Below are 14,823 nucleotides of genomic sequence, written 5' to 3' on the forward strand. Positions count from 1 at the left end.
TATAAGGTAAGGGCATGGGCCACTGGTATTGGACGAACGGGGGTAGAGGTGGAGCATGAACATAAAAGAGAGGTCTAGCAAAGACAGGGTGTTGAGGATGAGATGAAGGTCCAGGATCTTGGCTGGTGCTGTGTAGTCCTGGATCCTGCTGTGCAGAGTTTGCCACATCAGCGTTAACTCGAACGTGTGGGTTCGCTCCACTTGGCCCTTCAGGAGCCAGAGGCCTATTAACCGCCGCTGCCATGTTCAGTCAACCTACATGGAAGGGGTGTCAGTTATGAATCTATATTGTATTAATAGGAACACAAAGAAAAAAAAAAGCGAAGACATTTACTACCTGTAGGACAAATCTTAGAGACATTACACACCGTGAATGAAGGTCATTATTATTCATTTGGCATTAGCCATACAGAAACATGACCACATGCGAGGAGAGAGTAAATGACCTGGTTTGGAAAGAGAGAAACCTGTGCTGTGGTCTTTAGCCATCATCTCTCAACCCAGTGGGATCTATGGCAGATTTGATATGGCCAAATCCTTACCATGGCACCAAATTTTCATTTAGTTTGAAGTCAAAGGAGTTTGCAAGGAAAGCGCCTGGACTTCTTTAAATTTAGTTTGAAGCTGTGTGTTTGTAACTCAAAAAACTTGTACACCATTGGCAATTTAACATTTCTGCAAGGAGCAGCATCAGGTTTAAGTGTTCAGAAGGTTAACAGTTCAAGAAATACATTAAGTTGGCTTGACAGTAGTGTTCATACATCAGCTGATTTCTTAAAAAGAAAAAAAAGTGGGCTATAGTGTAAGATGTAGGACCCACAATGGGATGATCAAAGAAAATGGAATACATTTGCAAAGATAAACAGCATTTTCTATTCAAGCCTAATTAAGAGAATAAATGAGTCAAAAACAGAAACCCAATAGGACTGAACCTTGAAACTAGCAGATGGAAAAAGCTCATCAGTCACTGTGATACTAGCATCATTCAAAATTCCTGCTTTGATACATTTAAAAAAAATAAAAATAAATATATATATATATATATATATATATATATATATATATATATCAATTTACCTTGTCAAGGACCTGAATGGTTAACTGACAGAGCAAACACAAATGAAATAAAAGTGGGGATCCACACCTGATCTTAAGTAGCTCCTGATTAGACACATGTGTCTACTGTGTGCTGATTTGGAGTTTGCAGCAGGTCTTTAACACTAAGATGTCTTGTTGGGCTGACATCTAAACACTAGATGGAGCCAAACTTCAGACAAATGATGGATCTAATGAGGCTGTTCTGGCAGATATATAGATTTCAGTCTTCTGTAAAACATTTGCTACAGTTACATCTGCATACTTTTTTTGCACTGAAGTATCAGAAAACTAACCTGTGCTCATATAAGCCATTTCATCATACACTAACTTGGTGGCAAAAGCCCAAAGTATGATACTGGGACATCGGGTCCACACAGTCCAAAAAGAGCCACCAAAGTGATATTCTACCCCTTAAATGATAAAGAAATTATAAATAAATATTGACATGACAGTAAATCTATTTAAACACTCTTCTGCCATGTTAAGGATCCTATATGTGTTGGATTATGTAATTTTAGATTTTAACCCTTCTTTGTCTTTAACACAGGATTACCACTGCCCCAGAAAGTATCCTCTAATGCTGTCCACAGAAGATAAACTCTGAAAAGGAATGGTCCATATCTGATCTCAGCAGATTTACAGAACAATCAACCTAACCTGTGAGGTTTCTTTTGCTGTTTTATCAGTGTCAATATTAGTACTTCAAACACAAGGAGAAGGAAAAAGCTTGTACTGTCAATTTGACCTTTGAGAAGGTGAATAAGCCAAGACCCCAAGCACATGGAATAGGGCAAAAAAGATGTGTTTAATACTAAATATCTATGATATCTAATTTAGAGATCTTCACTTTCAAAATAGATTCCTATAAGTGATGCATGAATCATTGGTGGTTTAATGTAACATTTCAAACAGAATGTACATCACGTCAGACAACTGCAAACACAATGACCATCTTTTATACATATATATATACAACACATCATAACCTCTTTGCTTTTCTTCAGTGTTATCCCAAGAAACACAAATGACCAGCACAACAATAATATTATTTAGTAATATTATTTATTATTTTAATACGGAGCAGGATTACTGGCTGTGTAGATATAAACACAAAAAAATCAAATGTGCCTGAGTTCATAAGAATTTCTTGCAGGGTGCCACTGTTCTCACTTTATAAATCTGCCTAGAGTAGTATGTTGATAAAACTCTCATCTCATCTCACACCTAGCAGATAAGCAGAGAAGCAGATTATGGATCAGCCTAACTTACCTCCTGACACCTGATAGCAATGTCTTTCATAATAGCAAATGGAACTACAAATGCCCTTAAAGACTATTTTCACAAAAAGCTGCAGAGCTGCAGAGAGGAGGATACAGCTTGTATTAATACAGATTCCAGTAACACTTTATAACATGACCTGCAAATAAGGCACAAGTTCTTATGCACATTTTGCAGACAGCGAGTCAGGTTTTTGCAGGAGACAATGAAACAATCACACTGTAAGACCCACCATTAAGGCTCAACAAGTACAGCGTACTTTCTGGAATGCGAGGCGTATTATGGAGTCACCTGCAAGACCTGTGAAACAATGAAACAACTACACTGTTGGACCCACAACTAAGGCAAAAGTAGCCTGTAATTCCATGTAATTTTGTGTAACAAGTGAGGTTTTTGAAGGAAGCAATAAAATAATTACACTGTAAGACCACAAGTACCCTGTAATTATGGGTAGTCGCTTTTGTACACCAAACAATAAAATAATTGCACTGTAAGTAAAATTAAGTACAGCAACAGTAGTTTTATGTACTGGGTTATTTCATGGTAAATTTCCAGAAAATCAAACAATATTTTCCATCTTACATCTTAAGTACCCTGTACTTTCCGGGGCGCAGGCCATATTATGGAGTGACTTATCCCTGCCTAACATCCAGGTATTTTATATCAAAGGACACTAAGAAAGGATTGCCTGTACCAAATCCAGCCAACACTGCAGCCTGCATTGCAATTAGGCATGAAATCTAAGCAACTGGCTAAAAAGACAGCTGGAAAGGATTTACAGGTTACTATTATGACAACATGCGACATGTGATGTCATGTCATGGCTTCATGACAAGAAAGAACATTTCAGATGTGATGTATAGAGAAGTATAGAGAAGGTCAGATTCATTTTAAAAAACTGTATTTATGAAGTTACAGTTCTATCTTATTGTCTTTTAAAATATTATGTGCAAATGGCATGTCTACACTTTTTCATTTTTAATGGGGACACAGTTACCATAGATCATTAAAGCTATGGCATTAAGGAAACAAAGCTGTAAAAGACTTACAGTGTTAGATTTAAGTCTAGTTTTTACATTAATTTTGGAATGCTGCTTCTAAAATTATTGCAGTTTCATATCACTTGCATGTGTATCCCTTGTAAGAAAGAACATTTAAATGACTCTGATCAGGGCATGGTTGTGCTGATATGCTTGGATTTTACCACAGTCTCCTTTAGGGTTACTGAGAATGGTCCAAAAAAGAGAAGCTATCCAGTGAGCAGCAGTTCTCTGTGTGAAAATACCTTGTTGGTGTTGATGTTTCTAGCAGGAAAAGGAATTGCCAAATCTAGAATCTTAAATACAGTGGAACCCCGACCGAATACCCCGTTTAACGAAAAATTCAAGTTACGAAGGCACTTAACGGCAATATTTCTGCCCGTGTTATGGCAAAATGCCCACATAACGAAATCCGCTGGCTCTGATTTGCTGAGCCCAGAATGCCTACAATGCCCACAATGCCTTCCGAATCATGTGACAACCCCCTTGGCTTTCGTACTTGCGCTTCGTTGTTCCACTTGACGTATTGTTGTTGCAGTTAGCAATTAGCCTATAGCCTATCGTTCACTCAAAAAGCGATGGGTGCTTCGACTTACGAAAGACCCTCGGGAGCGAATTAATTTCGTAAGTTGGGGTTCCACTGTAATCGTAAACTGATTCTTAAAACATGAAAATAAGTTCACTGTATTCAAATGGCATCCAAGTCTTGATCCAATAGAGCACCCTTTGAATGTGGTGGAATTAGATATTTGCATCATGGGTGTGGAGGTGACAAGTCTGCAGCAACTATGTAATACTATTATGTCAATATGGTGAAATTCTCTGAGGAATGTTTTCTTGTTAAAACTATAATGCAAAGAATTAAGGCACTTGATGGAAAAAGGGGGTCCTAATGAAGTGGCCAGTAAGTGTAGTAATAACGGCTTGTTTGTAAAAGCCATTACATTTGTATTTTGTAAAAAAAAAGAAAAAAAAAAGATTTTAGCATTGTACATTGTACTTTTGGGTCTCCAAATGGCCCACTGCAGGGAGAGGCGTGGTACAGCAGGGTCGAGGGGCAGTACCAGGGAGGCTGATGGGCAGCTGCAGCTTATTTGTGGTAATCAGGTCTCTCCCTTTTCAGTGATGCCAGGAGCTGGTGACAGGAGAGTGGAGTCAGGTGGAAAACTGAACAGTCCAAAGGAACATTGGTGCCAAACCGAAAACATTGTGCAAGCGCAATAAAAGAAAAAGAAACCCATAACAAGAACACTGTGTGGTCTCAGTCGTGTGTAGTGTCACAATTTCTGGTTGTGCAAACAGCATACAGTCTTTGTAGGTATGACTGTGTCTCTACAGAAGTTCATGTACTCAGTAAAACAATCTGACAGGTCAACCTGTCTGTCAGTGTCCATACTGTTCTCCCCTGTTTCTAGCAGCACATTCCAGTCATCTCATTCAAATCAGGCTCTTAGAGCCTCAGTAGCATCAGGTGTCCATTTCCTGACTGTAACTTTAGTATCAGAATGTCTCAGCAGACAGGATTTGTAACATTTCTGCAGAAATAACAAGTGAGGTAGGATAAGAGGGAAACATAATTGAAGTCTGCTGATATTGTGAATATGGATGTTTAGTCTATATCCAGTTTCATGGAGAACCTCACACTGAACTTCAGCTGTTGCCTTGGGTGGAACAGAGTTTTGTTATGATATGATTTGACACACAGTTTATAATCAGTCATTTACAGATATTCCTGATCTCAACTTGTTTAAAGCACAGACAGAGAATCAATTTCTTCCATTCTAACCTTTTCACCACAGTGGGCAAGGCCAAAAAGCTGTCAAAAGATGTCAGGGACAATACTGTAGATCAGTACAAGGCTGGAATGGGCTACAAGAACAATGGTTATAGTGATTATTCAGAAATGGAAGAAATGTAAAATGATCACCATTATTTTTTATACATAAGCCATTTGTGAGAGCAAAGCATTTCATTTCACGGGTTTGAATTAAATTCAATAACTGCAGCGGGCAGAACTCAGCAGCCACAAGTGCAAACAAGCCATCACACATGAGACAATGTCTGCTTTGCACACACTGCTACAGTTTCAGTTTCGTGGGTAGCTCTTTGCACTCAGAGAGGAATCCTGCTTGGATGAATCAACTGACATTTCACTGTTTGGAGGTCAGGCACAGCATGAAGAAAGGAAACCGTCCTGTGTGCCCAGCACCTGCAGAAGGTGCTGTAAGAGTTGGGTGCATTGTGTGTCAAGTGACAGCCAAGTGTAGAAACCCAGGCAGACTGATCCCCTGTTACCAAGGCTGGTGATGGAGACATTGAATGTCACCTCTCTGGTTGGGAAGGAGCCTGAGCTAGTGCATGGGGTTGACAGGTACCAGCTAAATATGGATATACCTTTATGCAAGGTTTGTGCCCTGGAACCAGTCTCCTGTAGAGAGGCGGGGCTCTGTGCCTTTGGGTCAGGGAAGGGGCCCTGACTGTTGTCTGTGCTTATGCACCAAATGAAAGTTTGTCCATAACAAACACCCTGTGTGACAATGGGTGTCTGTTGGAGTCAAATTGTTAAATGTTGTCATTGTGTTACTTAAATTTGTAAGTCTTAGTTCAAACTGTAGGATCAAAGACATTCCTTAGTTTCTGACTCCCTCCCCAGCCAGTTTGTTGGTGGCTTTATGACCCTTTATGACCCTTTTGTGGGCAGGAGGTCACACAAACACACCCCCAAACACAAACACACATACACACACACACACACACGCACACGCACGCAGTGTTTTAACCTTTTGTGACCATAGGGGGGTTTTACAATGGGTGGTGCTTGTGTGTACTGTAACTGATTTCAATAAAAGGCGGCAAGAAAGGCTGTTTATTTGATGCTGGCTAGGAGACCGGTGAGGAGCGTTCAGCTCCAAGAGCCTGGTTCCAACCAGCCTCCCTTGCTAGCAAGTAAAAACCGGTTAAAGCTGTTCGTCTTGCTTCCTTGTCGTTAACGGGAATAAGTTTCTAAACCAGCGGGGCCTGTGGAAGCGCAGACCCAACAGTGTCCAAGAGTGCACGTGGCACTAGGACACTCTAGACAGCAGGTGGATGATTAATTTCATGATCATATTATCAGATCTGCAAACCATATGTTCTGGAAACTCAGGTGAAGAGACACCTGGTGATCACTGCACTGGACACATACTGGATTACCACTGTCATCAATAACACCGTCATCCTTACAATCACTGACTGTTTTTTCAAAGCTGTTCACTTTGTAGCCCTGCCTAAAGTGCGCTCAGTGGTTGAAACTGCAGAAGTACTTACGCAGCATGTCTTTCAGCTAAGGCATCCTATCTGACTGTCTCCAGCCAAGGACCTCATTTCACTTTCCTTGAATGTAAAACGTGGAAATTGTGCACTGCTACCACAGAGGATTGTTGATCAGTAGAATCTAGAGCTGTAACCACTTCAAAATATTAACCTCAAGTCATACTTCATAGATCAGGAAATAGATGTACACTACAAGTGAAAGGTTTGGACGCACCTTCTCATTTAATGTTTTTTCTTTATTTTTATTGCTTTCTACATTGTAGAAACATACTGAAGACATCAAATATATGAAGCAAGATATATGGAATTATGTAGCAAAGAGAAAAACAAAAGAAATTCCTTCACAGGCAACCTACATTCAGGTGACCACAGGTCTGCCTTGTCAGGGTTCATTTGTGGAATTTCTTGCCCTGTAAATGGGGTTGTATGGGCTCAAATTGTGATCATAAATATTTTGTACTTGTAAATCAGTTTTGTACTTGTAAATCAGTTTTGTACTTGTAAATCTGGATTTGTATGTATAAAAAGAATTTGTGTGTGTGTACAAAAGATTTGTATGCGTAAAAAGAATTTGTGTGTGCGTAAAAAAGATTTGTGTGTGGACTTAGCCAAAAAATACATGTGAAACTCTGCACTCAAGTTTCAAGTTACAAGTACAAATTTTGACCCTATTTTTCTTCCTTTCATCTGATGTGATCTCATGTCAATCACAAATTTAACAATCCAATCAGAGAACAGATGGGTTTGGCTATTGTGTCCACACAAAAATCTTTTTTACGCCCACACAAATTCTTTTTACACATACAAATGTTTTTTTACACACACAAAAATTCTTTTTACACCTAGAAATCCTGATTTACAAGTACAAAACTGATTTACAAGTACAAAATATTTATGACCACAATTTGAGCCCATAGGGTTGGGACCATCAGTAAGTACTGTACCTGAGATCTTTTTTATGCCTCACAGTGGAGGTATAATGGTCTGGGGTGCTTTTTCCTTCAGTGGAACAGTGGAGGTGCAGGGGCGTCAAACGGCCGCTGGCTATGTCCAGATGGTGCAGAGAGCATCCCTCATGACTGACGGCCCTCAACTGTGTGTTAATGACTGGGTTTTTCAACAGTAGATGCCCTTCGTGCAGCCGTCTTCACCACTTGGGAGAAATTTTCCCACTAACCTCATGGAAACGCTTGCAAGTGATCAACTATAACAGTGGAGCTACTCATTACAGAGTTCATGTTTGGAACTTTGATTTCTGTTTTGGGGAGGTTTATGGGTTTTTTTGAAGGTGTGGTCCCTTGAAGGTGTGGTCAACTGTAAAACAGCCTGTTTCAGTTTAAGCATTGTTTAAGCATGCTCAAAACAATGTTTTGTCTCGCTCCCATTTCTTCTGGTTGCACGTTGAAGCTCTACTTGGAACTTCAAGTGGTCTTAAACTTTTAATCAAGACTGTACATGGATGACATCAAGCTGTATGCCAAGAGTGAACGAGACATCGATTCACTGATCCACACCACCAGGCTATACAGCAATGTCAGGACTGAGGGGATGGAACTACCAGAAGGCAACATTGCAGACATTAAGGACAGCTACAAGTACCTGGGAATCCCACAGGCAAATGGGAACCCCGAAGAGGCTGCTAGGAAAGCTGCAACCACCAAGTACCTACAGAGAGTCAGGTAAGTCCTGAGGAGTCAGCTGAACAGTAAGAACAAGATCCGGGCTATCAACACGCCCTGCCTGTGATCAGGTACCCTGCTGGGATAATAAGCTGGAAAAGGAGGTGATAGAAGCCACTGACATCAAGACTCCTGACCATGCATGGACGGTTTCACCCCAAGTCCAGCACCCTGAGGCTGTACGCTGAGTGGAAGGAAGGAGGCCGGGGACTGGTGAGTGTCAGCACCACAGTCCAGGATGAGACAACAAACATTCACGAATACATCAGTAAGATGGCCCCAACTGACCGCGTGCTCAGTGAATACCTCAGGCAGCAGAATCCCAAGAGAGAGGAGGAACCATCATGGAAGGACAGGCCCCTGCACGGCATTTACCACCCACAGATAGAGGAGGTGGCTGACATTCAGAGGTCCTACCAATGGCTGGACAAAGCTGGACTGAAAGACGGCACAGAGGCACTAATCATGGCAGCACAGGAACAAGCTCTGAGCACAAGATCCATAGAGGCTGGAGTCTATCACACCAGGTAAGACCCCAGGTGCAGGCTGTGTAAAGATGCCCCTGAAACAATCCAGCACATAACAGCAGGGTGTAAGATGCTAGCAGGTAGGGCATACGTGGAACGCCATAACCAAGTGGCCAGCATAGTGTACAGGAACATCTTTGCCGAATATGGCCTGGAAGACCCGAGGTCAAAATGGGAGACGCCCCCAAGGGTGGTGGAGAATGACCGAGCTAAGATCCTGTGGGACTTCCAGATACAGACGGACAAAATGCTGATGGCTAATCAACCGGACATAGTGGTGGTAGGCAAACAGAGGAAGACGACCGTAGTGATCGATGTAGTGATTCCCAATGACAGCAACAAGATCCCGGGAACAACATCGGATATATATATATATATATGTATATATATATATATATATATATATATATATATATACATATACATATATATATATATATATATATATATATATATACATATATATATATATATATATATATATATATAAACAGAGAGAGAGAGAGAATGAGCACGAGAGAGAGAGAGAGAAAGAATTATACAGAGATAAGTAGAAAATAATGTGTTTAATTATGTTACGGCCCTAGCTGGGCCTCCTGAAACTGTCCTTGTGTGGGTGTAGTGTTTTCTCTCCGCCTCTTCCTCTCTTGCTCCACCCCTCTGTCTCTCTCTTGCTCTTCTCTCTCCCCAGGACACAGCTGCTGCTTATTGACCTCATTTACCACCTGGGCCCAGTCAGCAATCACCTCTCTGAGGTCATATAAGCTGGGGATGAACTGGATGTAGGAGGGTGGTTTTCTCTGGTGTCTCCGCTTTGTGTTGTAGGTGTGTGATTGCCCTGCCTGTGGTGTGGAAGTGTGGAGTTTTGGAAGCAGTGTGCAGTGTAGCTGCTTCACGTGAGTAGTGTGGGCTTGTGGGCCTTGGCAGCAGTAAAGCTAGCTGCTGCTAGTGACAGGGTGAGCTTGTGGGCCTGGAAGTCCCTCCTCGTGGTGTGGAGTTTTTTGTTCGGTTGTTGTGTTCTTTGTTGTTGCAACCTTTTTCTTTTTCTAGTGTTATTGGTAAAACTGCGTTGCCGGCTCTTTATGTTAAGTTTATCCCTCATTGTGGGGATGTAACAAATTATGTTATGTGTGTATTTATATACGTGTGTATATATATGTATGTATTCTTTCATTCAGTGAAAGGACTAGATGTTATAGTCCCTGATATTGCATTGCTTTAAGGCAACCCAGAGCCAGCAGCACACATCGTTGCGTGCCTCAACTTTCGGTCTTTTATCCAAGCTAATCTGCCATTTTTTGGGATTAGAGATCTGATCTGTGTTATCATATTAAGATTTGGGACACATCATCAGTAGTGGACCTTGGATTAATCGGGTGTTTCGGCCATTTTCACTAGACACCCTCATACAAGGAGGCCCTGCCAGGGTTGATCAGGCCCTGGAGTGGGTCACTGGTTTATGTTAAATTGTTATTTCTCTTCTTCTTTCTTCTGTCCCTGATATTGCATTGCTTTAAGGCAACCCAGAGCCAGAAGTAAGACAAAAGGGACGAGATAGGAGAGAGGAGAGCTGGAAGGGGGGCGCCCGATCTGGTTTCCCACACCTCCCTGCCGGATCGGGCTGAACCCTCTACCTCCCCATTGCCTCCCAGAAAAGGGAAGAAGAGCAGAGGGAAGAAGAGCAGAATATTTTCTTTTCTTGCGCGGTTGGCTGACTGCCTTAGAGTCCCAAGTGATGTCAGCCCTTTTTAGCCATAGCCAGTGATTGGTCCTCTCAGCCATGTTAGCTAATTCTCTTAAAGCCTGCCGTTGCGCCTGTCCTTTGATCCCAAGCTCTCTAAGCAGTTTTGCTGTTGTACTGGCAACAAAGCCCCTGCACCCCACTTCCACCGGGCGCACCTTGACCTTCCAGCCTCTATCCTCTGCCTCAGCTGCCAAGTTGGCATACCGCAGCTTCTTACGCTCATATGCTTCCTCAGTTGCTTCCTCCCATGGTACCATCAGCTCAATGACGTATGCAAGCTTTTGGGAGTTAGACCATAGGACAATTTTTTTTTCGATCTCTGTGGGAAAAATTAGCCTCTGATCCGAGTCCACTTGCATCTGCCAGTCCCTGGCAACCTTCAGCGGGCCCAGGTCCGGGGTTGAGGGGCTTGTCCTCAACTTGTCTCCCTCTCGGACAAATGTTGATGAAAACTGACGCTCCTCTTGGTTCGTGAAAGGTGGAGTGTTGATGGATTTTCTTTTTTTTCTTTTTTTTCCTCCCCTGTCCCGTTTGGATCTTTAGCCATCAGAATTGTTGTCTTAAGGCCAAGAGAGATGCCAAGCAGATTTACTTTACCAAGTGGATCATCATGGCCTTGCCATATTGGTCCATTTGATTGACCTTTATTACAATTATGTATTTATTTTATTTTCGGTTGTTACAGTCGGGACAGACATGACTGGGGGATAGGACAGGGAGAAAGAATGAGAGGAAGAGAAAGAAAAATAGAGGGGAGAAGAGATGGTGAGAAAGGGGAGAAGAAAGAAAGAAAAAACAAACAAAACACCTGGATCACCTGTATGGAGAAAAAAAGCAGAAGAGAAAACAAACAAACAAAAAAAGAGCAACATAATAAATACAGCACCATCACAATAAACTAGCTAGCAGTAGATAACAGTAGATACTAGATATTAAATGTTATTGTGGAGCACGCAAGATAGACAGCGCACAATGTGCTTTGAGGTAGCAGCCAAGAAAGGTGTAGTTTGTGTCTGTGAACACCCGTGTGTACACCTGTGTGGATAAGCATGCTTGTATTCCAAAGGTTTCTCCATGTAACGATCTGCTAGGGAGTGAGGGGAGCCATAGCCCCGTCTCCCAGGGCATGAAGCATGTATGGAGGAGATCCAGGCCCCAGACATCCAGAGGCCCCAGAGTACGAGGACCCAAGGAGGACCACCAAAGGGGGCAACCGTGCCACCCTCCTGGGAAGAGCTGAGTAGAGCCCCAAACGAGAGGTCACCCAGCAGCCACGGAGCAGAGGCCAGAGGGGGTTGCAGTGGCGTGCCCGCGGGCTCTGCCGGCAGCCAGCTGCGCCAGAGAGGACCGAGCTTCAGGCCCAGAGGCCAGAGGCCTGAGGGCACCCCACCCCCCGGAAGGGGCCCAGCCGGGCCACAGGCGCCAGGCCCCGCCAATCGGCCACCAGGAGTGAGCCGGTACATACATGAGCGCCCAGTCGACAAGAACCACTAGCACACCAACGTCTGAGGGCATCAGCCACCGGCAGGGAGTGTGGTGAGGGGAGATAGGCCTCCGTACCTTGGAGGGCCTGAGATGTTCCCAGAGAGGTGGAGTCTAAGGCCCAACCTGATATATAGACACAGACGAACAGGCGCACGCAGACTCAAACGTGCATCCCCACCCCCATATACACAACCAAATACTCGGCACTTACCCAACATGTAGACAGACACAAATAGACACTGCACAGACAATCACACTCCCCAAACATACTCTGTATCCCAGGTCCAGGTACCCCCGCCCCCAGAGGGGCAAGCCGCACTTAGACCCAGGAGGTGTAACCCTTCTCTCTGGGGTGGAGGCAAGCGGACCGCCTCCTTATCTGCAGTAGCAGGGAGGCCCCGCATCCCAGACCCCAATCTGACGGCCAGCACCTCCTCCCAGCCCCCCAGCCCTGACAGCTAACAGAACCGGGGTGAGTGAAGACCCCAAACCTCCCTCCGCCCGCTCATATGTAGTGTTGCTGTGTGCTGTTCTAAAGTGCATTTAAAACACAGGAGGGCATGGTGCATCCTGCCAGAGAGCAACACGGCTCCTCCCGAAAACCCTCAGTGTCTATATGCATTAAAATTGAGGGTAGGGCACCAGCGCCAGAGGTGGGTTGGAATACACCGACCATCCTCTGGATGCTGTAAAACGTGCCCACCCCCAAGGCCCTATATGTATGTGTTATGTGAGAGTGTGAGAAATGTGGATGTCTAGGTTGCAGAATAAAATTGAGGCACAGGCGGCCAGAAGGGGACAGAGGGGGAGTGCCTCCCCTGCACCCTGGTGACATATCTGCACCCCAAGCCCTGCGTGTGTGGGTGGGTGTGGTAGAGCGGGAAGAGGGAGGTAGATGAGGATGGGGAGGGAAGAAAGGGAGGGGAAAGCGGCCCCTCCCTGGGGCCAGCTCCCCCGCTGACCCCAGTAGGCACCCCCACACTCTGGAACCCACCAGGGCAAGGGGGCCCAGGCCCATCCGGACCGGGGCCCACAGCAGCAGCACCGCCCAGCCCTACAGAGTCCGGGGCAGCCCACCCGACTCCACCGCAGAGAAAACTGCACCCACCCCATCATCCAATCATCTCCCAAACTACACAAGACAATAGACACCCAGGTTGAGTTGATGGATTTTCTTTTATATACAGTATATTGCTTTGCTTGTTTGGTTTTTTTTTTTGTGATTCAAATAAAAGATTATCATTATCATCACTATTCATGCAATTCTTGTGATATAGATATGGTGCTTTTTAAAAAATTTCTGTTGTTGTTTTAGTTTTCAAAGAGTTGTAAGTGCCTGTTTATGATTTAATATTCTATTAACAGTTGTGAGTTCTTGGACTTTGTTTTATGTTTATTATTCATCCTGTGTTTACTTAATTTTCATTGTCATGTTAATGTGAGCCTCTGTATTTAGAATTTGTCATTTATTTCCTGTTTTACTTTAAAAGCTGTTCTTCTTTTGTGTGCTATGTCAGTTTTGCTTTCTGTCTTAACTGTCATATTTTGTCTTCACTTGTGTCTGTGACTGCTTGTTCCTGTCTCGTTACCCTCCTGTCCCTCCTGAATCCAAATTTCTAATAAGTCTATGGTTTTAGATAATCTGAATGTTTGTCTGTACTCTCTATTATGCTATGTTCTTTGCAGTTTAATTTATGACTCATATCAGTTTTTTTGTATGTGTCATTTTGTTTGTTTTTTGGTTGGACTTCTATGTGCTTGATCTGGACCCTGTTTTTACTGGACTTTGTCCTTTGTGGGAATTTAACCAAAATAAGGTAATACTCCAGTATATGGCAGTGTCACAGGTAGGATTGACTACGATTTAAAGAGGACAACATGTGACAAGGTTAAGGATAAGGCATGGCTTCAGAAGTTAATAAACAATCAGTGTGTGACCTGTTAGCATAATTAAAGTTGTTAGGCTTAGTGAAGCTGCTCAAGATATCCTGGGTATGTTAAAACTGCTTCGTAACCCCTAAGTGGTATATAAATATCTATATTTAGCACTGAGTGAATGAGTTTGAGGGATGTTAGGGTTTTTTTTTTTTTTTTTTTTAAACCTGTCCCGTTTGGTTCTTTTGCCATCAGAATTATTGTCTAAAGGCGAAGAAAGATGCCCAACGGATTTACTTTACCAAATGGACCATCCCAGCCTTGCCGTAATGGTCCATTTGATTCAACTTTTTATTGTTTATTTTATTTTCACTTGCTGAATACGGGACAGACTTGACTGGAGGAGAGAATGTGGAGAAAGAAAGAGGGAAAGAAAAAAACCTGAGAAGAGGGACGGGGAAAAAGGGCAAAAAACAAAAACCAACAGAATAAGCAGACAAAAAATACATATATCGATCACCTGGATCACCTGTTGAGAAAGAAAAAAGAAAGCAAGCAGAAGAAAACGAGAGTAATAAACAAGATCACAATGATATATGAGAATATGACAGTAAATACTAAATATTAAACATTATTGTGCAGCACGTGAGATCGACAGCGCACAGTGTGCTTTGAGGTAGGAGCCAAAAAGGGTGTAATTTGTGTGTGTGATCACCCGTGTGTACACCTGTGAGCATGAACGCGCTTGTTTTTAAAAGGTTCCTTCATGTAATGATCTGCTAGAG

Source organism: Pelmatolapia mariae, linkage group LG18, assembly GCF_036321145.2.
Source record: "Pelmatolapia mariae isolate MD_Pm_ZW linkage group LG18, Pm_UMD_F_2, whole genome shotgun sequence".
Lineage (NCBI taxonomy): Eukaryota > Metazoa > Chordata > Actinopteri > Cichliformes > Cichlidae > Pelmatolapia > Pelmatolapia mariae.